Consider the following 24,493-nt stretch of genomic DNA (forward strand, 5'->3'; position numbering starts at 1 on the left):
CTAGAATTTAAAAGGTTCCTTCCCAGATCAGGCTGTAAAAAGAGCAAAGGGTTTCTAGCCTTTCCATTCCTGATGGAACAGCTTTGGATATAACCAAGGTTTTTGGTCAAACCAGCTTTTTTCACATTATTGTTTGCAGACAGACAACAGCCCAAAGAGCCCCTGTGGCAGTTCCACCTTCAACAAGGATCCTGGGTTGAATGAGGAATTTGTTTTTTGCTATTTGAATAAACTAGATCCTCGTTAGCATTCCCTTGAGATTTACAGAATCTAATTTTGCAGAAGGCAAAAGCAGCTTTCCTTCACCATCCATTTTAGACCACAGCACCTGTGGCCAGCACTGATCATCTGCTCCTTCCCCAGCTCCTGGAGCCCAAAGTTGCTTTACACCATTATAGTTGCACTGATCTGCCTGTGTCTGCCCCAGCCCTGGCACAGGTAGGGGGCATTTAGCAGATTTTCTGTTTCTGGTAGTAACTGACTTACACACCTTTTGGTGCTGCCAGGTAAACTGTGCCTGGGCAGGGATTTTGTCTGTTTCTTGAGAAAGGTCCTCAAGATATTTTGCTGTTTGCCACTGTGTGGCAGAAGCAATCTGGTCTTCTAGATGATCTCTGTTTCGAATGAAGTTTTATTTTTGTGCAGTGAAAATGTTTGGGTTTGTTTTGGGTTTTTTCAATATTTTTGGGTTAAATGATCATTTCTAATACTCCATTCTTTCAACTGAGTTCTTCTCTATCAGACTGTCCTCTACCATTAATTACAACCAAGGCCTTTAATTTTTTTCTAGGTTTCTCTGACTTGGGTGTCAACTGGTCCTGAGACAGTCCAGTTCCATAATTCCCCTGGGACAGTAACATTTTCCAAAATACGGTATTATAGCCAGGCATTTTTTGTAAGCATCCTTTAACTATTTCTCTTTCCTCTGGCAATGGTTTCTGCTCTGTGTTCTAGATCTGAGCAAATTAATTTGCCACACTGAAATTTGACTCATTTCAGCTGTCCTCTGAAACATCATCTTGTTTCTCTCCTAACAGTCCTGTTCTGCATTGGTCACTTCATCTCACACTAACCAAGATTTCAATAAACAGGGATTAAGGGAGGAGTAAGAAGTGGTTGATTCATGCTGTGTGATGTCCAGGTGGCCCCTACTGGGACTAGTTTAGCAGGAATAGCTGGTTGCTATCTGCCTACTGTGCAGGGAGATCATTCACCTCGAGGTGTGGAGAAGTCACTCAGCATCCTTTAGCACGGGTCAGCCTTGCAAACCCCTCAGGAAGGAGCAGGGGAGGGGATGCAGCACCTTCCAGTGGGAACCAGTCAATTTGAGTATGCCCTAAGGACTGCACTGCTTTGCTTTTGTGTTTGTTCCTGAGATTTTTTGACTGCTTTGGAGAACTAATATAATTTCTATTTACCCAGCTGTACATAATTCTGTGCTATGCTTTTTCCTTACTGTATCTTTGTGTGGGAGTATATTGATATTTTTGTCCCAGCTGTACAATCATGAGATTAAATGATAGCTTGATCTTGGAGCTTTTTGCATTTTGAAGGGTCATATAAAAAATCCTTAAGAAACAAGTAGTAGTGCTATATTTAATTTCCAGTCAAAATGGATCTCAACTAATAAAAATGGATGCTTTAAAACTTTTTTTAGTTTTCAAAACTGTGAAAGCACTTCAGCTATTTTTTACGTGCATTTGAAATTTAAAGTCCAAATTTTTCTCTCACCTCATGAAAGTGCATGCTACGAATGCTTAATCCAATATTTTAAAAAGACTTATTTTCTTAATTTAAAAGGGCAGATGCAACACGGGGGAGATGTGCAAAGAGGAGTCTGGAGAATTACACGTTTCTCTAGTGCTGCATTGATTATGTCATTTCAGATGAGGTATCTTGTGCTTCAGTTCTCGCCATCTATGATCAGAGTTAATATTTGCTTTATTAAGAAACCTTGATTTAACTTCAGAATCTCATATCCCTATTATGTTATTGCTTATTATAAATCAAGTTAATGCACTTAAAAGGACTCATATGCATGCAAGAGATTACGAAAGTGCTGCTCACATGGTCCAAGTGAAACACATTAGCAATATATATATACTTTTCCAAGTAGTGTGGCAGAATGTGGAGGCATTTGCAGGATCAGTACTTTACAAAAGAAAAGGACACAGATTTATATTCTGTCAGGAAAGTTTTCACTCTGCTGTACCTGACATGGCTCAGGACACCAGACACTTTGAAAGCTGGTTCAATTTAAAAGGCTAGAGGGAATGGCAAGAGAATGCATTATTATTACTTGGAAAAGAGCCACCAGCTCACATGATGCCTTCAAACTAGCAAAAAAAAGCCAAACTCCTGCCCTTGAGAGAATGTAAGATGGGACATCCGTTCACAGTGAGGAGAGATGGCTGCTCTTTGGAAGCTGGGCAGCGGACTGCCTCAAAATAGGAATGAGCTTTAAACATTTCACAAGGCTTTATGTATGAGGGATAAAAAAATGGAATAGGTTTTGATGATGAGATACAATGAGGTATTTAAGTTCCTTCTAAGTTTGACCACCTTCTAATGCAGGGTAGTGAAGTAAGTGGCTGAGTACAGCAGAATCTCCATATTGGGAGAACTTTAGGAACAAGGTAAACAAATTTCTGTTTGTTTTAATATAATTGATAGTTTATATCCCATCCTTGTGCATGCTTAGCAATCTCTTGAGTTCTTTGCCTGCCAACTTTTTTATGATCTTATGAAATGTGAATGCCCACTTCATGCATTCTTTTTTGGGCTCTAATTGCCTCTGGTTCAGTGAAACCTTTGTGCTGTCTCACACTGCCAGAGACAACTTTCAGATTTGTATACTTCCTAAAATTTCAGTCTAGTTAGTGGAGTGTTAAGCATACTCTTTGGCCACCAAAAAGCCTCATGTCAGTAAAATGAAGGATATTTTGCATTAAATATGGAACGTAGGGCTGGTTTAGTGAAGTTTCATGAAAAAAAATCTTTGTGTGTGGTGCTATTTGCCGTGTGAGTGATAGATGCAAGGAGAACACAAACTCTACTCTGGCACAAGCTACTCTTTACTGTCAAACTTCATTCTATTACAAAGGAGAATTTTCTGTGCAGCAACAGACACAGAAGAACTTCCTTTAGACCTGCTGGCAAGTAAAAACATTGCTTGCATCAGCTGCATTCCTGCCTCCCCAGAGATTCAACTATTCACCATTCACCCCAGCTCCCATCTCCACTGAACTTCATTAGAGAAAATTTGAAGTTCTTAAGTAAATGACAAGAACACAGTAAAGCAGCAAAAAAATAAATCCTTCTGTTTGACTCTGCCTTGAGTACAAATTTCCATCCTAAGCATGTTTCTGTACATAAAGCACCACTTTACAATCATTACTCTGAATCTGCCTATCTCCAAACACTAATTTAGAGAGTTGTTCAACAAACCTTATTTTCTTTTTTTTTTTGTAGTCCTGCAAGGACTGTCCAAGGAACAGAACTGGGATAATTTAACCCTCTGCTTATTATACATGAGTGCATTGGAGGGCTCAGTTCAGGCTGATGTGCTGACTATTTCTTTATGGTGTTAATTGATGGTTTAATCTTTCATATCTTTGCCTTAGCTTTTGTCCTCTTAGGATGTTGGAAGAAAAATATATATATTTTTTAAATGCATTTTCCTAATAATAATGTCACTTTGGGTCTCATGACTTATTTCAGGGCTCATTTGGTGTTATATTTAGATAAGAACTCCTGCAGAATAAGAGAGGTCATTTTGGAAGAAGCTGCCATAAACAGTTGTGATGAGAAAACTGACATAAATGTGAATTTGCTAAATAAAGTAACTGGAGAAGTCATTTAATATATCCATGAACTTTTTTTTTTGTCATAGCTATGCTAAGTTTACTATTTAAAAATATTATCTTGTATATTATTACCCAGTTGCTTCCATTTGACTACAGATTCTTCATATTCATACCCTGCTTTATGCTAGGGAAAGACTAAAGCTTCTCTTCCTTAGGGTAAAACAGCATTTTTATAGATTTAACTAAATCTAATTCATAATTAGATTTTGGTTCTATGAAATTTTCCTCTTGATGCTTTTGTGGGGTGTTATTTGATTTCTAAGGAGGTTTTTTTCAGAGTGCATGTCTGTACCTAAGGTTCCATATATTCTGAAATACTCCTGGGCATTCTGGAATGAGACAAGTGTACAGAAAAGCAAATATTCTTAGTTCATTGTTTTCAATCAAGAACAGAAACAATGTTCAAGTTCTGTTCACAGTGGTTGCTAATTTCTTGCTTTAGAAGTTTGTCTGTACCATGTGATTGACTGTAAAAGTTGTTGCAGTATAAATGTATTGAGTGATGACTGTTCTAGAACAGCTCCCCTGTAAATGCTCTTTCTGTCTCCATGTGGGAGAGACTCTGCAATAAGTACTGGTTGTCCCCCTTTATTCTCCCTTAATTTGGATGAATTGTCTCTTATAGATGAGTCAAAAGTGCAGTTTGTATATTCAGGCTGAATTGTCTTGGTTTCATTGACTTCAGTGCCAGCTAATGACAACTGAGAAACTTTGAACTATTTCTTCATAGTGTTTAATGCAAAAGGTATAAAAAGGGACAGAAGTAAGCCAAAATCCTCAGTTGGATAGCTGAGGTCTTCACACATCTGACTTCTGAAATGTAACTCAGAAGCCACATTTCACAGGTGCTGCTATATTCCTTATGGGTTGAAGCAGAACTCCCAAAAGGGGAGTTCTGGTCAGGGCTTTCCCTATGACCAAGAAAACTAAATCTTAATGTTGTGTTTTGGACTTTCTCCCAAAACACCTGTGATAACAAACTACTTTGGTGATTCTATAATGCAATAGCCCTGAACTAATGAAAGAGGAAATATGAATAATCCTGTACCTTTGCCTTCTCTGTCCAGCTAGCAGCTATTTGCTACAAGGGACTTTTGGACTCTTATCTTTTTTTTGCCTTTATGCATTGTGAGCATCTCACAAGAGACAAATAAAATGGCCAAAGTTGTTTGGTCATGGGAAGCCATTTTGCATTCAACTCTACCACAGAATAGACACAAAGATACATAAACACAGTTATGCAAAGACTCATATATCTTCACTTTTTGTTATGACTTCGTTCTGAAGCAATATCTTCCCCCCTCTCTCTGTGCCCCTTCCTTCCCCCCAAAATTCAAGTTCAAAAATGTTTCATAGAATCATAGAGTGATTTGGGTTGGAAGGGACTGTAAAGATGATTTCATTCAGATTCTCCTGCCATGGGCAGGGACACATTCCACTAGACCAGGTTGCTCAGAGCCTCATGCAGCCAGGCCTTGAAGAAATGCAAGGATGAGGCATCCACAACTTCTCTGGGCAACCTGTTGCAGACAGATTGTTCACCACCCTCACTGTAAAGAATTTCTTCCTAATATCCAGTCTAAATCTAAATCTAACCTCTTTCATCATAAAACTATTCCCCATTGTCCTACCACTGCTTGCCCTTGCAAGAGCAAGAATTTGGCTTTTCCATTACAAGAGAAGGGGAAAAAAAAATACACCTTATCAAACTGTAAATGTCCTAAATCCTGAGAAAAGGACAAAAGATTGTGATATGTATTAGAGTAACATAATTTCGAATACTGGCTGGTTAATGCATGAAGGTGTATGGGGCTTAAGTCAAATTCAGCATTATTGACAAGAACGCCAGAGACAGCCTGATTTCAAAACTGACATCTTGATTTAAAGTCAACTTAAGCATGCTTAAAGCCCTTCTTGATAGTGCTGCCAGGAGGGAGGCAAATCCTGGAGCTATTCTAAATGTCACCATTGTATACTTGGGTTGCTTCAACTGACAAAATCTTGATGGCCACTTGGAAAATTGACATGATAGAAAACACAGAAAAGGATACAACTGCAGCTCAATTAAAGCCACCAAATCTTTCCTGACATGATTGCTGTCTTCCTTTGTGCTAAAAAGAAGAGGGGGAACAAAAAAAAAAAGTTCTGACTTTTGTGTTCACTAAGCTGTGGGTTCATCTGTAACACTGGAAATAATCCAAGAAGGCATGGCAGCAGGGCTTCTATGTTCTCAAAAACAAGTTATCCATTAAAACCTTCCAGATTACTTCTCTGCCTGTCCTCCTCTTGCCTGCCTTGTCCCTTTTCCACATTTTAAACTGCTACGTTTTTATCATCTCTTAACTGTCATTGTGTGGAGGTCATTTTTGTGTTGTTTTTTTGAGTCTCTTTCCTGCATTCCCTTCAATTTAGAAAGTTCCTCTGGTACAATTTGTACCTCTCAATTGCTTTCAGTCAGAATTAAATACACGGCTTTGTACCTCTAATTTGTCTAGCACAAACACCTCACGCACTTGTCAGAGGGGATTCACTCCTTTGTTAGCTGCATTTATAAAACCAGACTTGACTCATGCTGGAAGGTTCTGCTGGTCCTTTACCCTTCAGCGGGAAATGACATGAAGTCCTGTTTGAAGCATTTTATCTTGAACCACAGGGTTATGCTTATACGTGCATGCTGGAAAACTAGAGTGGTTTCAAATCCTCATCAACAGAAAATTAAAACCCTGTAAAAGTAAGGCAGTGCTCCCCACTCCCTCCTACACTGGCTCAGTCCTTGCTGCAGGCTTAGGTCTCTGCTCACTGTTCACAAAGCCTCTCTGAGGCATGAAGTGAGACAAGGCAAAGTAACTATAAACCAGAACTATGTTTAACTTACAAATATAATTTTCAGGGAAAATCTGAAACTTGCTATAGAAATATTGGAGGAAAATGCCACCACACTATTATAGCTCTATAACTTCACTGCTGGAAATATTTTTACTGTCCTGTTATATACTCTCTTGACCAACATCTGATTCTTTTCTTCCCTCTTATAGTTATGGTATACTAGTCTGGTTTAGACATAAACAGTTAACAGCTTTTATGTCTCTCTGTTCTCTTTCCTTGTATGACTACCTGCAGAGTAATTTTAGAAAGAGTATTTTGAAGAACCTTTCTTGGATGATCCAAACAAGTCCAGGGGCCTTTACTGGGGAGGATACCTCCAGCTGCATTCTTGTTGCAAGTGGGCAGTACACTCCCTAACCCCAGCTTTGTGTAACTCTAGGGTTAATATTTTCCCATGGTGTAAATTCAGTGGTTCAGATCCTATAATATATGCACATAGTAAATCACTGTTCCTGGAAAACTGATTTTTTTTTTTTTTTCACTCACTCAGTATTCCTGGGGCATACAGATGTAAGATGACCCAGGAAGCAGAGCAATGAGACTACAAAAAGCTGAAGTCAACAACCAGTTCATATTGTCATTGTGCTAGTTTTCTGTGGTATGATTCTTTCCAAAATGCTTAGTGGGAGATGTTAATTCTAGAATGAAATTAATTATGTGGCCACTTGGTGTGCTTTGTCTCGAGGGAACAAAAGGTAGTGCCAGCTCCTTGTTTTCAAAAGCCCTTGGAACAAGTCTGACTAGAATAGAAAGGGTAAGTTTTTGAGCTGACTTAGACTCTCACAGTGTTAACATATTCTTGTTTTTATGCAGTCTGATACTAGTATGATTGTAACCTGTGACTGCTCCATGCATTGCTGGAAGAGGCATTTCAACCTCTCTGAATTCCTTAGCAGATTGACAGGGTGTGGCCAGTATTTACTGTCTACTTTTGCAGAAATTAAGCGCCAAATATTCAGTAGGTCACACATACTTTCAGGTCTGTTTGATCATCTGAAGGTGATTTGGTGGCAGTACTGCAGATATGTCTTTTAAGCCACACCCCATGGTTTCCCTGAAATATAGTCTTACATGGAGTCGTCACTGGAATAAAATATCTGTCACCAATGTGCATTGCCCATATAAAGTCACAAAATGAGATGTACTGAGATAACCTTGGCAAGAGAACCAAGATGGAAAAGGGGATCTCTTCATCTCAGCAATAAGAATGTTCCTGTGTATCCCCAGCTATGATGGCTGCAGAGAACTAGACCATGCAAGCTGAATATTAAGCCAAGAAATTTGAAAAAGTATCTTTTATATTGAAGCTGGTTTCAGATTCAGCCATCTCTGTTGGGGAATTGAAAGCTGTTGCAATCTGCTTGGCCATCCAGCACAGATTGAGTTAGGCTGTTTCAGGCACTTCAAATAAATCTGTCCATGTAAGTAAGCCATTGCCACGGAGAACTAGTTATCTCTGCCATTTATCAATTAGACTAAATAGTCTTCTGGCAAGCTCAGGGACCTGTGATACAAGGTTGTGATTCAAGTTATTTGTAACTGAACTGGAGTATTCCTCAACCTCCTTACTTGCACCAAGGGATGTTTTGAGAATTAGTTTCTGAGAGTGCAGGAATAGGGAAAGGTCTTTTGGCTGTCAGAAAAATAGGTATAGGGGACATGTCTAAAAATGGCTTAAGAACTGGTGTCAATCAGTCTTAAAACAGGTCTGCTAGTGTGTGTTAACACAAATTCACAATTGCAAAAGATGAAATACATGTTGTTGAAAGACCTTGGAAAGAGTTTATTTTCAGGAGGTAGATCTGTGAGCTATGCAGATGCAGTTATATTTCTGTGAAGGATTAACAGGCATAGTAAAAAGCACATAAAAGAATAATGTAATCCTTTGTAGCATTGGTGTGCAAGCTTCAGGGGAAGACCTGGTTATACTACATGTAGCCCATCCTCTGCACTTATGGTCTGCTGTCCCTGTTGTGTCATACCTTCCTATGAATTATTGCTTCACCAAGAATATTAATCTGTTCTTGCAGTGTACAGAAATACTGTACAACTACTTATTTACTACATGACTGTTCTAAGACTGTTGGATGGCCCGGCTCAAAATTTGCAAAATTGTGAGTCTAGTCATGTATAAAAGCAAAATCTATGACAGTTTACTTACCAAGAACCATATTTGATTGTGAACATTGTTTACAATATTTTCTCTGCATGTGTGATTTACCATGCCAACTACTTTAGCATGAAGATTGAAAAATAATCACTTGTTCAGCTTAATTCCTGACTCATCAGTGACTTCATTCGCTTTATGATACAGACTAATTTATCCCATCCAGTCTCACTGCATCCTCACATATGGTAATGCCTCTTCCTCATTCTCTTGCCACAGAGCAATAAATGGAGATCATTTAGCATTGTAAAGTAACTTACAAAGAGTATTACCTGTGGGATAAAACCCTATTATTTACTTGTTCCAAATCATTTTTTGAGATTGTCTTAAGAGGCAGCCTTCTCTCAGTACAATGACCAGTGTCCTTAAGCTGCATAAGCTGTCTTCTGTGTTCTTTCTTAAAGACTAGGAAGACTAGTGAGACATTAAAAAATCAGAGGGCAGTGAAAATACCCTGCTTTTCTTCCCCATAGACACCAGAAAAGTCCTTCCAGTTCAATGTTAGCAACAGAAGATGATGAATTCGAAAGTCTTTCATCTCTCAATCAAGAAGATTCTTTCATTATTCCCTGTCTTCCACTTCTTCAATGCAGTGGCTGAAACCCTCATGGCAGGGTTGTCTCTTCAAATATTAATCAACCTATAAAATCTTCTTTTTCAAATGAAATGGGATTAAGCGTAAAAGTTTTCAGTAACGATGCTGTTACTGACAGTCTCTCATACAACTACTACTTCATTCTGGTTTGCCATAAAAGTTGTTGCAGTTAGTCTTGGAAACCTGGTGGCTTCAATATGCAGCTGGTGTCCTTATGGCTGGGCTGACAAGTGGAACGCAGGTGGGTTTGTGCAGCACTCACTCATTCTGCTGCCACCAGAGACTGATGCCTTTGTGAGGATGTAATTTGAAATGCATGAACGATTGGTCTCCCACATGTTGCAGAGGATGGTAAATATTTGAGACCATAGTGCAGTGTAGATAAGTTGTGAAGTTACAAGTGATCAGGTCTGGACACAACTAGTTTTGACTGAATTAGTGAGGTGCCTTGGGTGTAGCAACCATGGTCACTCTGCTTTTGGTCAGGCAGAGTATTGACAGGACAAGGTCATCTTTACTTGCAGTGCAAAGGGAGGCAGGTCCTTATCTCTGCAATATTTAGTTCTTGCAGTGTGGAGCCAGCTGTGAAAAATGGAAAAGCACATTCCCATGTCACAGTCTTTCAGAATGCAGGACCTCTAAAGTGCTTAGAAACTCGTGGAGGTTTACACAAGAACAAATGAGATGTATGACAAACTTAAATGAAATCAGAAATCAGAGAATCAAAAAATTAAACACCATCTTATTTTCCACCACCTCTGAAAAAGACAATCCATTTTTATGTATATAAAGCACATTTCAAAGGTAAGCATGAGTACTAGATCCTAGAGCTATTTATTTCCAAACTCCTTAGCCAGTCAATTGTAATGTCCAATTCCTCTAACTTACAGTGCACCTTAACAACCTTCATAATGAAGAAGAATTAAAGTAATAATGCATCAATTACACTACTTATTAAGTTAAAGTGACAGAGCATCGATTATGTTGACATATAACTAGTGACACCATTAAAGCAACAATGTTAAATAGCTGGTGTTTTTTTAACAGGGTTATCTCAGGCCACTCAGAAGCTGATGGCCATTAATTGTCTTGTAAGTGTAATTTAAGACTTCCTTCCTGAAAGAAAAAGATTTCCAAGGGCCTGAAAAGAGTTGTTAAGTTGGATCATGCTGGTGGAGCCTGCCTCTGTGTCTTCTTGCCTGGGAAGTCAAATTCATGATGGCTTTTTTCATGATTTCACCTGGCTTTTGTGAATGTCCGTGGATATAAATTCAGGCTGTGTCCCAGAGTCCGAGACTGTCTTCTCCTTGGGTGACTGCAGTTTGTCTTTTATCACTAATTTGCCATCTATCTCCATGGAAATACAAGGTGATAATGTGCACCCAAAGTTTTTTCAGAGATTGTCTATGAACTAGAATCTCAACTTTTTAAAACCAGCCTTGCTTTTACTTTCTTAATCTCTTAAACCAGGAGAGAAAATGTCGTGCTTAGGTGTGGATTTTAGTCCTCTGCTGTTCTAAAGTGCTACGATTTCTATTGCCCATTCACATATGATTTTGGTGAAGTACGTGCCTTGTTTGTTGCATTTATAGTTTCTACACCTTCACCTAAAGCCCCATGATAATGAACAGCTTTTTGCTAATCACTGTTCTTGAATGAAAATTCAAGCATCTCAGTGTTCTTACATTAAAGATCTTACATCTTACAACCCTTCAGTATGTAGGGTTTAAGTGGAAAAATGTGAAAATATTTTAGGGGGATCTAGGCAAAAAAACCCCAAATCTAAACAAATACAGGAGGCAAGTAAGAAGACTCAGAGCTTCTCAGCAATATTTTAATTTATTTGGAGCCTGGTCCATGAAATTTGGGCAGATTATATTGGCAATGCCTCTTATACAACTATTTTCATTTGCAGAATTTTGGCTGAAACACAGCCTTGAGTATTATATGTAATGTTCCATGTGGAATAAATTATTCTGTCAGGGCCTTCATAGACTCTAAAAGTATTGACAAAAACTACATGGTGTTACCGTTACTTGGTGATTTACCCTACATCAGCTGAGCTACAGAATCCACCAGGGTCCTCTCCCTGGGCTGATGCAGTCAGAAGATCTGTGGTGGGTTAAGGTGATGTGAGGATTTGATTCAGAGTCACTGTGCACGTAAGATCATATGCACAGTCAGATACCAGCTTGTGTGATAAGCAGTATGCAATTAAACCTTCACAATGCATTCTATTTGCATCTGTGGCAAATGAGAGACACTCAGATAGGCTTTGGTAACTACCAAAGTTTAGCTGATCCATTAAGTGGTTGGGAAGTGGTGAGGTGATTACTTGTGGCCACTGCCCTTAATTTCAAATAGTAAAGTACATCACCATTGATCCTCAGTCTGCAACCCTGACCAGCAAGAGCAGTGGTTTCTTCCTACAGCAAAATCAACTTGCACTTATTAAAAATTTGGTTGTGATTCAGCGAGTTAAACCATCGAGCAGTATCCTGCTCAGTCATTTCTTTTGTTATTGCTGCTCTTATGAACTTTTGCTGAGATTTCAAGGAAAAGAGAATACTACTTTCAAGGACTGACTTTTAAAAGTCAATTCAGAAATATGAAACAAATTGTCAGCAGCCTTTGGAAATGTTCTGTAGGAACTCAGCTCTCATCTTCTTTCTGTAAAAGCCTGGGGTAAAGTTGGGTGTTTCACAAAATTATAAATATCTCTTAATTCTCATATCCTTGAGCTTGCCAACAGCGTGGAAAATACCTGAAAGTCAGTTCAGGAAGCAGGACTTAACACAAGGCGTGTTTTGAAATGCAACAGCAAGCACAAAGTCACTCCAAGCCTCAGCAAAGAGTAGTAAACATGATGACTCTGGTTTTCTCGTACAGCATTTTTGGAGCTAATTTGAAGCTGTGCATTCCCAATGCAACCAAGGGCTACAAGATCTTAGCCAGCATATTTTAAATGAGGCCTTTCCAATTGGGATAGTCCCTGTATTGCATTGAACTGCAATGCATTTGCCTCATTAGCTTGGAGACAGATCAGACAAATAACAAAATAAATATAGTAATTAAAAAAACCCCAAAAATCTTGCTACTGATCTGATCTCACCATCCCACTGGGGTCATTCCTTCTTACTTTAGTTTGCTTAATATGAGTTAGATCAGTGTGTGTCCAAAGAACAGAATGGTGTTAGCTCTGGAGATCCTTTTGGTTTAGTCTTTTTCTGGTAATTTTCCTACAGCTATGCAAGTAGTTGAACATAAAGACAGAGGTTTTTTGGTTTGGTTTGGGTTTTTTTTTTCTTTGTTTGCCCCCTGCATGTGGTCTTTCACATGCAGCTTGTTTGACACTGTCTCTCACGATGTCTTTGTCTTTAAATTGGAGACACATGGATTTGGGGGATGGACCACTCAGTAGAGAGTGAACTGGCTGGATGGTCACACACAAAGGGTTGTGGTCAATGGGTCATTCTCCATATGACACAATGATCATCTCATCACAGTGATGAGAGCTGTCCCTCAGGGGTTGATACTGGGGACAATACTATTCAACATCTTTGCTGGTGACACAGACAGTGGGATCGAGTGCACCCTCAGCAAGTTCACTGATGGCACCAGGTTGTGTGGTGCAGCTGACACACTGGAGGGACAGGATGCCATCCAAAGGGACCTGGACAGGCTGGACAGGTGGGTGAATGCAAATCTCTTGAAGTTCAATAGAGCGAGTGCAAGGTCCTGTGGCTGGGTTGTGGCAATCCCAGGCACACCCACAGCTGGGGCAGAGAAGTGACTGAGAGCAGCCCTGAGGAGAAAGACTTGGGGCCAGCAGCTGATGAAAAACTCAACATGAGCAGGCAAATGTGCTCGCAACCCAGAAAGCCAAACGTGTCCTGGGTTGCAGCCCAAGGAGTGTGGGCAGCAGGTGGAGGATTTTTCCCCTCTATCCTGCTCATGTGAGACCCCACCTGGAGTGCTGTGTACAGTTCTGGTGTCCCCAATATAAGGACATGGAACTGTTGAAGCAAGTCCAGAGGAGGCCATGAAGTTGACAAGAGGACTGGAGCACCTCCCCTACAAAGATGGGCTGAGAAAGCTGGGGCTGGTCAGCCTGGAGAAGAGAAGGTTGCACAGAGAGCTCACAGCAACCTTCCAGTACCAGAAGGGGGCCTACAGGGAAGCCAAAGAGGGGTTCTTTGCCAGGAACTGAAGTGATAGGACAAAGAGCAATGGAGACAAACTGAAAGAGGGGGAACCTGGGCTAGGTGTTAGGAAGAAATTCTTTACCAAGAGAGTGGTGAGACACTGGGACAGCTTGCTCATGGAGGTTTTGGATGCCCCAATCCTGGCAGTATACAAGGCCAGGTTGGATATGTCCTTGAACAACCTGGTCTAGTGGGGGTCAATTCCCTCATGGCAGGGGAAATTGGGTCTAGATGATCTTTAAGGTCCCTTCCAACCCATAACATTCTATGAATCTGTATTAAATCTGGATCAAGAGCTTGTGGGAAACACTAGGTGGTAATCATAACCACCCGTTTCCAAGAATTCATACCACAGGAATATAAGGTAACCAATGGTAACTAGAAAATTACCATTTCTCAGGAAAAAAAAAGTTCTCATAAACACCTTCTCATAAAGACCTATTAAAAGCCAGTATGAAAGCACAAGATCTGAAGCTCTCATGTAGAAGAGCAGCTTTTATAAGTGTGCCATGTTTTCAACGTGGGGAGAACAATTTACCCATGATACAGAGAAGAATGGGCATCTGCTGTGCAGTAGGACTGTTGGTGCTGTTGTGAGACTTGAAGAACGGGTTAATGAAGACAGCTTTCAGAAATCATGGGAGAACTGAGCCTCTGTTGTGCTGAGCCCTGTGCAAGCATAGTGCACACAGTCAACATCCCCCTGCTGTTCCCAGTAATGCACACACACTCTTATAAAATTATCTTTTCACATGCGTATTTGACAACTAGGGAGGAGGTGTTGGGGTGAATGGCGCCTGACGCTGTATGTTCACTATTAATAGCTGCAGCTCCTTCCACAGCAGTTTTCTTTATGTTTCTTCTTGTCCAAAATATCTTTTCTTTTTTTTGAGGGAAGATGGAAAGAAGTGTTGGAGATAATTTTTCTGTAGTTCCTCAAATACTCTGAGTATTTGAGTATCACACTCATAGTGTGCCAGAGGCATGTTCCTGTAGTTTTAAGTGTATGTTGCCTGCCCTTGGAGGTGGCAGAAAAGTACAGGGGATTCAAAGCCTGGTGGGAAATGATGGAATGACTCTAGGATGGAGGGAACCCAGCTGGGTACAGTCCTGCTCCTCCTGGCTGAAGTAACCAGTCCCTGGAGTGAAATAGTCTCTAAATTATGCTCCAGTTTTGTTCTAGATGGAAGTAGTTGGACCTTTTCAAAAGAAAGTCCTGGAGCAAATTAATATAATTGAAGCAAGGTGATCAGGTAGAGACTTGGGACTGAAGACTGATTTTTTTTTTTCATTTGAGAAAGTAGATGCTGTTTAGCAGCATTTTTCTCTGCCCTTTTCTAACTTACCAGCAGCAAGAACTAAGATGAAATGTAAAATACAAGGAATTATATCAGCTAATAATTTCATGACCAATAACTGGAAATTATATCAGGCTACTTGAAAAATAGCTCAAATGATGAACGTTGTGTGAATGTTCTGATTGTTTTGGCATAGGATTGTATGCATGTTATTTTAAATTGTTTTTTACTTTTCTTGGCTTAACACTGCAACACAATTTGCTTAGTAGATTCTTTGTATTTGCATATTTAGATTTTTTTTTGGCTTTACATTCCAATAGATGTAAAACAACAATCATTGACTCTTGCTTCAACCTGATCTCCACAAATCTCAAAGGCGACTTTATGAATGATTGGTTCTGGTGTCCTGATGCATTAGCAAGAGTAAGATGTCAAATTTAGCATATCACTGCTACTTCAGCATGTCAGTTTTACTGTCACTCTATCTGTGTTTGCAAGATGCATTCAAATGCAGTTTCATCTTTATTACTTCAAAGTAGGAGATAATTTATCTCTGAAAGAAGTCAGTGGGGCTTATTTATTTTCACATCCATCCTCCATTAAAAAGAGTAATCCAAAACAACCACTTTTTCTAGTGAGCAAAATGTTGTTCTATGTGCTGCAGATACCACATAGTGCATATTTTTCATTAAGAGAGCCCTTAGCTTTAGGGCATGTGGTGCCATTTCACTATTAGGCATGAAATCTGGCAGTCTGGTGTCTCAGCTAGTAGTGGAGATGGAAAACCTGAAAGCAGGGGGGATACATGTCGAAAGACAGCACACGGTATCATCCTTTGTTCTCTAACAGAGGATAGTGCACATGAACAGCAGCAATTCTGAGTAGGGAAATCACCTTAAAACACCTCTCCCCACAATCAGTGATGTTAAGGTTGGTTTCTCCTTGGCATTACTTGCAGAGAAGCAGAAGTGCAGGAAAGGGGAGTGTGAAGAATATGGCTGTAAAAGATGAAGTGCATCAAAAAGAGAAAGAGAAGTGAAAACAAAATGGGAAGAACAGCAGGAGGTGACTTCTCTATTAAGCTAAACAAATCTGGGGGCTTTGACTGCCACACGTTTGTGAGGCTATAGTTCTGTCCCTGACAGCAAGAGATTGCTCCACATCACTGATGTAAAGAGATACTGAAATAATGTTTGTTTAATTGCACAGCCTCAGTAGGTAAGCATTTTTTGGCTGAGGTAATTTATGCAGAGTGGAATCCCAGTCACCTATTAATGCAGGTGCTGGTCTCTGTTCCTATGGTTACAGTTGCAAAGAACAGCTCTCTGCTTTTAAGTTGTTTGTAAATATATAAAACTGTCATCTTGGGAACAGAAATTTCCTAAGCTTGGTACCTTCCCTGAGGTAATACTTTCCTTTAAGAACTGTTTAAAAGCAAGGTAGAGAGAGACAATTCTGCTGTTTAGACAGGAATGGAGGAAAGTATGATTTTCTTACTAGGTGAGCAGGCTTATGCAGAGACCTGGTGCAGACAACCAGGAGGGTGCAATAGGATGTTTGCTCATTTGCTGAATATTCAATATGTCTCCTTTTCCCAGAAGTATTTCTCAGTCATAATCCTCTGGCCTCACTCTTGCTTACTGTTATTCCCATCCATCCCAAAATGAGGAGCCATGATCTAGCTGTGCTGTTCCTTTCCATCCAAGAGATGGTATAGAAACCTGCTTTGTACACAAGTCTGAAAAATGTTGTTCTCAGATAGTGGTAGAAAAGGAATGGTAAAATGTGCACATTAATAGAATCAGTGACAAAGTGATGAAAGGCTCAGTGAACTTCTAGCATGGTTGTATAGTGTTTTGAGAACTACAATTTTTTTCCTCAAAATATTTGGTGTCCTTTAATTTAGATTAATAGGCTTTCCTGTGCTATAACTTTTTCTAAATCAAATTTGTTTCCAAAAGAAAATCTTATTCTTTTGAAAGCCCTTTTCTTAATGTTGACTTAGAAGTCAGTCACTGGATTTTTAGCTTTTGGATTAGGCATTTTGTGAGCAAGAACATGAGCTGAAATAATGTTTTCTCTGAAAACTGAATTTGAGTCGAAAATAGAAAATAGTAGCACACTAAGGCAACTCAGTAGTGGGTTCTATAGGGAAAACATTTGATGGATAAATATATCTTGATATGCCTCTCCTAGTTTCAGAGGTTGTATCTGCATTGAATCATAGTAATATATTTTTCTGACATGCTCTTTTGTGTAGATGACCTGGCTTCATCTAAATAAAACTGGACTTTTATATTGAGGTAGTTATATTTCTGGAAAATTAGACAAATTATGATAGGGCTTATCTACTGTAACTTTCTTTCCAAATCTGAAGAAGGAATGTGGAATCTAAATGGAATTTGTCATTAATAAAATCAGGCCTTCTATCGCTCTCTTAACAAGGGTTGTATAGGATATTTACAAATACTGTAACTTTCTAATTTTTAAATTTAATGCACACACATATACATGCACAATACCTGCTTAGATGTTTACTGAGTAGTTTCTGTCTTTATAATATACAAATTAATTTGAAATAGTATGTCGAAAAATTTGAACTCAGACAAAAAGGTCAAAGAAGTCTCAGTGAAGAAAGAAGTGGGGGGAAAAATCATGAGACGTGACATAGGGTGCATAAAAGCTAAACAGTGGAGATAGGGGAAAGAGAGAAGGATGAACCAGGATCTGAAAGGAGTAATACTTTACAAAGAATATAAGGTAACTGCCTAATTGTCAACCCACATTTAAACTGTATGGTTTTGGAACTTCTAGAGTTCTGGTCTCCCTCAGTAATTCCAGTGGCTTTGAGGAACATCTAAAATTTTAGATGCATAGAGAGATCATAGGTTCTATGACTGAACCTATCAAAAATCTGTCAGCATGGGAGAGCAGGAGCTTTTGATCCTTACATGTATAGTCGAGCTCTCTGATGATTCTGCATGTCAGTGTGTGGTAAGTGAAGCAATAAAATGTAATCTGTGAGCTTCAACTCTGCTCTGCTTTGAAAAGAGAAGACTGGAACCCAGTAATTTAAGAAAAAGCCTTTCTAAGAAAAACTTTTTGTGAAATGCACTGAGAAGAATTACAAAGCATTTTAGTGCATGTGGCATTTGCAGCTCAGTTCAGTGAAATTGTAAGAGTTTCATTCTGGCTGCCAGAGAGAGTCTTTGGGACTCTATGATGTTTCTTATCATTCAAGTTTCTTTTTCTGCTTTTGTCATCAAATGGGAAAACAAAACCCAACTTTTTTCTTGTCCTTTTCCCGTTTTGCTATGTATTTTTCAAACTCTTTGCATGCTGTTTTCTTGTACCAATGTCTGTGTACAACACATAGCATGCTATGACTATCATTTATGCACATCTTGAAGTACTTCCATGAATATACATTAAGAACCAAGTTCAATAATAGAAAATATCTATTGCTAACAAATGTCACCTACACTTGACTTCTGTTTTCTAAAAACTTTCAAAGTTTATCTTAAATAAGCTCCAATGAAAACAAACTGAATGATTATAGACTGGATTCCCTTCAGAGTTGTTTCTGGCATGTAGGGAATAATTATAGTGTATTCAAAAAACCAGCTGCTTCCATTTGGGTAGAATATGTTATGATTTAATGAAGACAACCATCTGCCCCTGAGTAAAATCCTTATTAAACAATATATGACTCAAAACAAAATTAGCAATAACACAGTTAATATTTTACAAATGTTCCCTGCAATGTATAGCAGCTAGCGTGTTAAAAGCTTCTTTAAGTATGTCTGGCTTTCATAATATTTTAATAGACTTAGAGAACATGTTCACTATGTCTGTGGCTGGTAGCACCACATTTCCATGGTAAAATTTAGATTTCATAGCACAAGCTAAAGCATTGTGTTGAGAACTAATACATCCATCATGTTTTAAATTTTTTATTTTGTTTGGGTTTTTTTTTCCTGTTTGTTGCTTAGCATCACATTTAATGAATTATTCTCCAAAACAGATGCAAAAGCTTCTGAAAAAGGTTGTGGACAAATGGAACAGCCTGCCTCAACACATATTTTTTGTGCCAAAGTCACATTTGTGAATGAAAACTTCCTCATTTAGCTTGTATGGCATGTCTCAGACCTGTTTATGCAACTGTGCAAAAAGACACAGAAAGATGATTAAAGGAATCTTAAAAATGGAGTTGAGATCAGTGCAATATACGGACCCCCATTCTCTGAAGAAAAAAATGTCATACTTCACACAGCCTAGATGCTGATGCTGAAACTACAGACAAGCTTAGAGAAATAATAACTGGTCCTGTATGGTTAATATATTATAAGGGAAAAGTACTTTTTTTTTTCTGGTCAAATGTGAAGAATGTGGACCCAGAGACTGCAGCTGAGGACATATGCAACTCCAGCTGTTTGGATTTCTGTGCCATGGTTTTACCTCCAGAAGCATGAGACTTGATGGGGAAAAAAGGAAAAGTAAAGTGATAGAACAGGCAGGCAACACGTGTGTGCTCTGACTCACTGAGATATAAGAGGTTCTTGTGCATTGTTCAATGAAAACTAAAAACATAATAAACAGCACTACTGTGCATAAGCACTACTCCATCCTGTTCATGGCATATTGCCTCCTTCCACATGTATGACCCTATTTTTTTTAAGTGCTTTCAAGAACTAGTAAAAAATATAAAGAAAACCAGAAACTATAGCTTGCTTGACATGGATATAAAATTTAATTACCCTGAGAACTCTGTCTCTTTTTTAAGCTGAAGTAACTGTCTGGTTCAAACAAAAATGGAGAAGTTATTTTATTATTATATGAGTGAAATTAGGTAGGCTGTTCACAAATCAGCGCCTTGCCTTTTTTTCAGAGCCTTCAAAGTGGATGTAGCTAGACTGAAAACATGAAACTTACACTTCCTCTGCCGTTTCTTTGTGTCTGTTGAATGGAAGAGATTTTTCTTTGAGATTCAGAGAATTCTTGAATGGTTTTGTCTTGCTCTGATCTGTGCAGCCTCTGACTTGCTGTGGCACAGCTATCTGTACCTGGGTGATCCCACCCTGGGACCAGCCTCAGGCTGACACAAACCAGCTGTAGGAGTAGGGCTCCAGCTACCAGCCAAGAATGGGTGTGATAAGGGATCAGGACACACACCCCACACATCTGTCTTTGTTATCAAAAGTAGTTATTCTATGACTCAAACCAAAAGGACTTTAAAATTGTTGTTGTTGTTGTTGTTGTTGTTCCTTGCTTATCTCCAGAAACCCTTCAGTGGTTTTTTTTGACCTGGACAAGAAGTCAGTTTCTTCAGTTCCTGAATAAAATGTTCCAGTTCTGTGCTGAACTGGGCTACACTGTGGAGGAATGTTTTTCAAGTCAGACATAAAGCTGTTCTCCTTTCCCCTTATAATCTTCAAATTAAACTTCAGAAAACACTGTACATTCTCTCATTTCACACTTAGAATATACAGCAGCAGGTCTTTAAGGTAAAATCCTCTGAAAGAAAAACAGAATAATTTTCTCTTGAGGATGCTATTCTGCTGTCTCTAGGATGAGCAGCAGTTGCAACAAATCTAAAAGTTCCTCAGTAACTCAGCTAGAGAGGCCCCAGTGAATAGACCCCCATCCTCTCCAGTCTGCAAGAATCTGTTCAGATCTGTATGGAAATTTTACACTGCTTTTATTAGGCATTAAACTGCAATGCAGTTTTGAAGAGCAGAGTTAGCCACATCATGTTTTCCATATAGATGCTGAAGGGAAGCAGCTGCATGTGAGGGAAGCAGTTTTGAAGGCCAGAGACAAAGTTCTGAGGTGGTTATGCATCTCTTTCCCATTAATGACTTTGTTATTTTACTGCTTCTACTCAAATGACGTGTTCTGGTGCTGCAGATAGCCAAAATTTCTGTAGGATTATTTTTTTCCCCTTTTTTCTCATATTCTTTCTCCTTTAAAGTACTGAGAATTACCATAGTAAATTACTAGCTGGATGAAGCCGATACAGCAGCAGTCTTCTCTCATACAATTTAAAATCCCTGGCTACACCAAAACTAATCTTAGTCTTGAGACCATCTAGTTCCACCCCCCTGCCATGGGCATGGGCCTCTTGCACTAGGCCAGATTGCTCCAAGCCCTTCCAACTTGGTCTTGAACCTCCAGGAATGGGGCAGCCCCAGCTTCTCTGCTGGACCTGTGCTAGTGTCCCACCCCCCTCACAGTAATGAGTCTCCTCCTGATCTAAACCTGACACATTTCAGTGTGAAGCCATTAGATTTGCTCTAATGTCTCTGTCAGGCTCCCAGACCTGGATGTAGCACTCCAGGTTGGGGTCTTGCCAGAACACAGTAGAGGGGGAGAATTGCCTCCCTCTACCTGCTGGTCACACCCCTTTTGACACAGCCCAGGATACATTTGATTTTTCTGGGGTGAAGGGGAAGATTGTTGGGTCACATGGAGCTTTTCAGCCAGCATTCCTTCTCCTTCCTGATGTATTAGATACCTGTCATTCACTGGCAGTGCTGAAGGTCTCTTTAGGCCTGGGTATGATTAACTCCACAATAAGGCAGATTGCAGTTTTTGTCTCAACCTCAGTGAAAATGAAAGGCAAATTTTACAAACCTGCTTGAGTCATGTGGGTAGGACAAGGATGTACCTGCCACGAGTTTGCAATGATTTTTGACATATAACTACAGATATGTTTATCTAGGAAAACATAAAAGCAAAATGTAGATAGCTATGTTTATCCTGCTCTTGCGGCTCTAGCTTCTGACGTTTTTCCATGACATTCCTAAGCACCTCTACTCCTGTCCTTGGCCATCTCACCATTTACTTGCTTGTATAGTCTTCATTACTGATTTTAGCACAGTCTTGGCAGTTCTGGATAAACTAAGTGCCCCATGTTAATAGTTTTAGAGAAATTGGGTGCATTTCAGATATCACTTTGCAGAAGTGCAGTATGTGGCTGCCTTTTTCTTTTTAGATTTTCAACTTGGTTACGAGAATAGTGTCTTTCTGCCCTCCTGCCACAAAGGTCTGACTCTGAGCAGCTGACTGTCACTCTGTTTGTTCTCCTGTCTGAGCAGAGGTGGTCTGAGGTGAGGCTTTTTCACTACCGATGAAGGGGTTCAGATACACCCACAAGAGTGGCAGAAGTATGGGGGCACCTGACTTAAAATAGACAGGGACCTTTTTTCTGCCTCAGTGAGGGGGCCGATGCACAACAAGCCATCCACCCTGACAGGAAGAACCCCTGGAGCTTCAGAGACTGCCCAGGATTGCACCTGCCTCCTCCTAGCACCTGAAAACACTGCCAGGAAGGATCTGCTGCCTCTCCAGCAATTCCCAGAGCCTTTCTCCTCAGGTCCAGTTCGAATGTGGACAGAACATCTTCACCCTGACCCTTTCTCCTCAGGAGAGGTACTGGGACCATACTTGTGGGGGAGGCCACCACCTGGTCCCTGTTTCCTTGCTGTCTGTCCTGCCAGGCCTCCCTCCTGGTCTGTCTTCCCCCTGCTTCCTCCTGCACCTGCCTCTCTCCTTTCTCTGTGTGAATGGCCACCATATTGTACTGGCCACCTGCAAGCATCTGGTGGCCAAACTTGCTACAGGGACATCTGTCTTGGTAGGCCTCAACCTGGAGGGGATAGTGTTTGGATAGGGACAGACCTGAAGGACAGTACCATTGTGTCCTCACAGCTCTCTGCTGACAAATGCATTTTTGTCTTCTCTTTCTGAGGCATTTTGGAGGACTTTGTGCCTGGAGCAGTTTCTCAGGTCAGCAGGCTGAGGGCTTTCCCTTATGGTGAGACCTCTCCCTAGCGTCACACTGAGCTGCTCTGAGGTGACGCTGAGACACACAAGAACCGGTCACAATGATGCTTCCCTTGTCGTGGTCATGGTCATTTTTGTGTTAACAGTGCAGATGGAACAAAAGCAGAGCTCCTAATTTGGACATTCTGCACGGGCACGATGGGAGAGGCAGGCAGTGTCCTAGACAGAGCACTGACTGGGGCCTGATGCTGTGCTCCGCCAAGCCAAATTAGAGCTCAGCTTGTGCAGCCGGTGCTGAGGCTGGTACCAGGGGAGGGATGTGAGGATTCAGGGTGGGTATTGGATGGGAGCAAAAACTTGGGCAGGTCTTCGATCCCAGGGAAGAGAGTAGCATTGCTAAAAAAGTGCTGGCACATATGGTGGGAACTTGGGGCAGCAGCCAGGGCTATCTGTGAAAGGCATGATGAGAATTTTAAACTGGATGCTCTTAACTTCAAACTTTTCTTCTCCCCCTGTCATTCCCCCAGTAACATTTCACTGAGAGTATGCTCTATTTTCAGTGGGACTGCTGGCAAGTATTGCTTCAGGCAAAACCTAACCCCCACAGTTAAGTTTTTGCTTCACTAATTTCTGCACTTGAACTTGTACAGATTAGTGATTATTCCAGGTCTTAAATGTGTTGTGGTTACATTACTTCTGCTATGAAGATTATTTAAAAATAACAGGATTTTAAATTTGGTCTAGTAGCTACTTTCAAAATGCTTCTTTTGAAGGAGATACTTGTATATATGTATGTTTTCTCTTCTTTGCAGTTGTTGAAAAGGTTTTCAAGGTGTGAAAACCAGTCAAACTTTAAGATCCCTTTTTTGCAGTGCAAAATATGAGGAGATGGATATTTATTGGTCAGTCTTATCTGCCTTCTGCTGGACTTTTTTTGATAATTTCTGCCTGATGTCAATAGAAAAAGCATGTAATTATAGTGTCAGTTTGCCTTTGAAAGCAGGTCTGGCTTCAGCACTCAAGACAGAAAGAGTGTGCACATATCACTCCTGACATTTTCTCAGAGGTATTACTGCCTTGATAGCTCACCTATCAAGCATGGCGAATTGTGTTTCTACTCATTGATTACTAGCTTTCTCGGGCAACTGAAAGCATTGCTAGTTATTACCTGACATGATGTAAAATCAGTTGAATACTTTGGCAGGTACATTCTGTTAAGAAACTGTATTTTCAAAATGTCCTTAAGAGGATTTTATTTATGTCAGTTTGCTTTTATCTTATCCTTGTACTGGCAATATCTGTATTTTAGTATGTATGTATGCAGCAATGTGTCTCTACACCAACCTATTTCCTTATTGTTATGATATGCTGTTTTGAACAGAGCATTCATAAATCATATTGGAAAGGGTTGATTAAGAGAGTGATTTTATTTATCATAGTCACAAATCTTTAAAATCCAGAGGGAAGACTTCTCAGCCAATGACGTTATAATTTTTAGTGACTTTCCTGACCAAGTTTTGGAAATCACACCTCATCCTTGAATACCCTGAGGATTATGTATCCCCCCATCAAAAACGGCAAGGTTATTATTCACTCATACAGTGCCAGTAATGTTCAGGGGCTGTAATCATCTTGTAGTGATCCATGTTATTAGATTTCAGTGGTCTGACAACGATTTATCAAATGCCACT

The 24,493-nt window shown here is 39.9% G+C and overlaps 1 protein-coding gene across 6 annotated transcripts in view; it reads left to right on the top strand.

Annotated features, from left to right (window-relative positions):
• Positions 1–24,493, top strand: part of TUNAR (transmembrane neural differentiation associated intracellular calcium regulator) — a 161,445-nt gene that overhangs the window by 56,959 nt on the left and 79,993 nt on the right. Inside the window, exon 1 of one of the 6 annotated variants that reach the window (XM_086893802.1) lies at positions 22,145–22,448. The exons of 4 other annotated variants lie outside the window; for them this stretch is intronic. The gene's annotated coding sequence lies outside the window, so the exon portion shown is untranslated. Of the gene's footprint in view, positions 1–22,144; positions 22,449–22,610; positions 22,654–24,493 lie in introns of those variants that run through there. One more of the 6 variants, XM_086893801.1, reaches the window with a different exon arrangement.

The sequence above is a fragment of the Cyanistes caeruleus genome, chromosome 6, assembly GCF_971803275.1.
Source record: "Cyanistes caeruleus chromosome 6, bCyaCae1.hap1.1, whole genome shotgun sequence".
In the NCBI taxonomy this organism is placed as follows: domain Eukaryota; kingdom Metazoa; phylum Chordata; class Aves; order Passeriformes; family Paridae; genus Cyanistes; species Cyanistes caeruleus.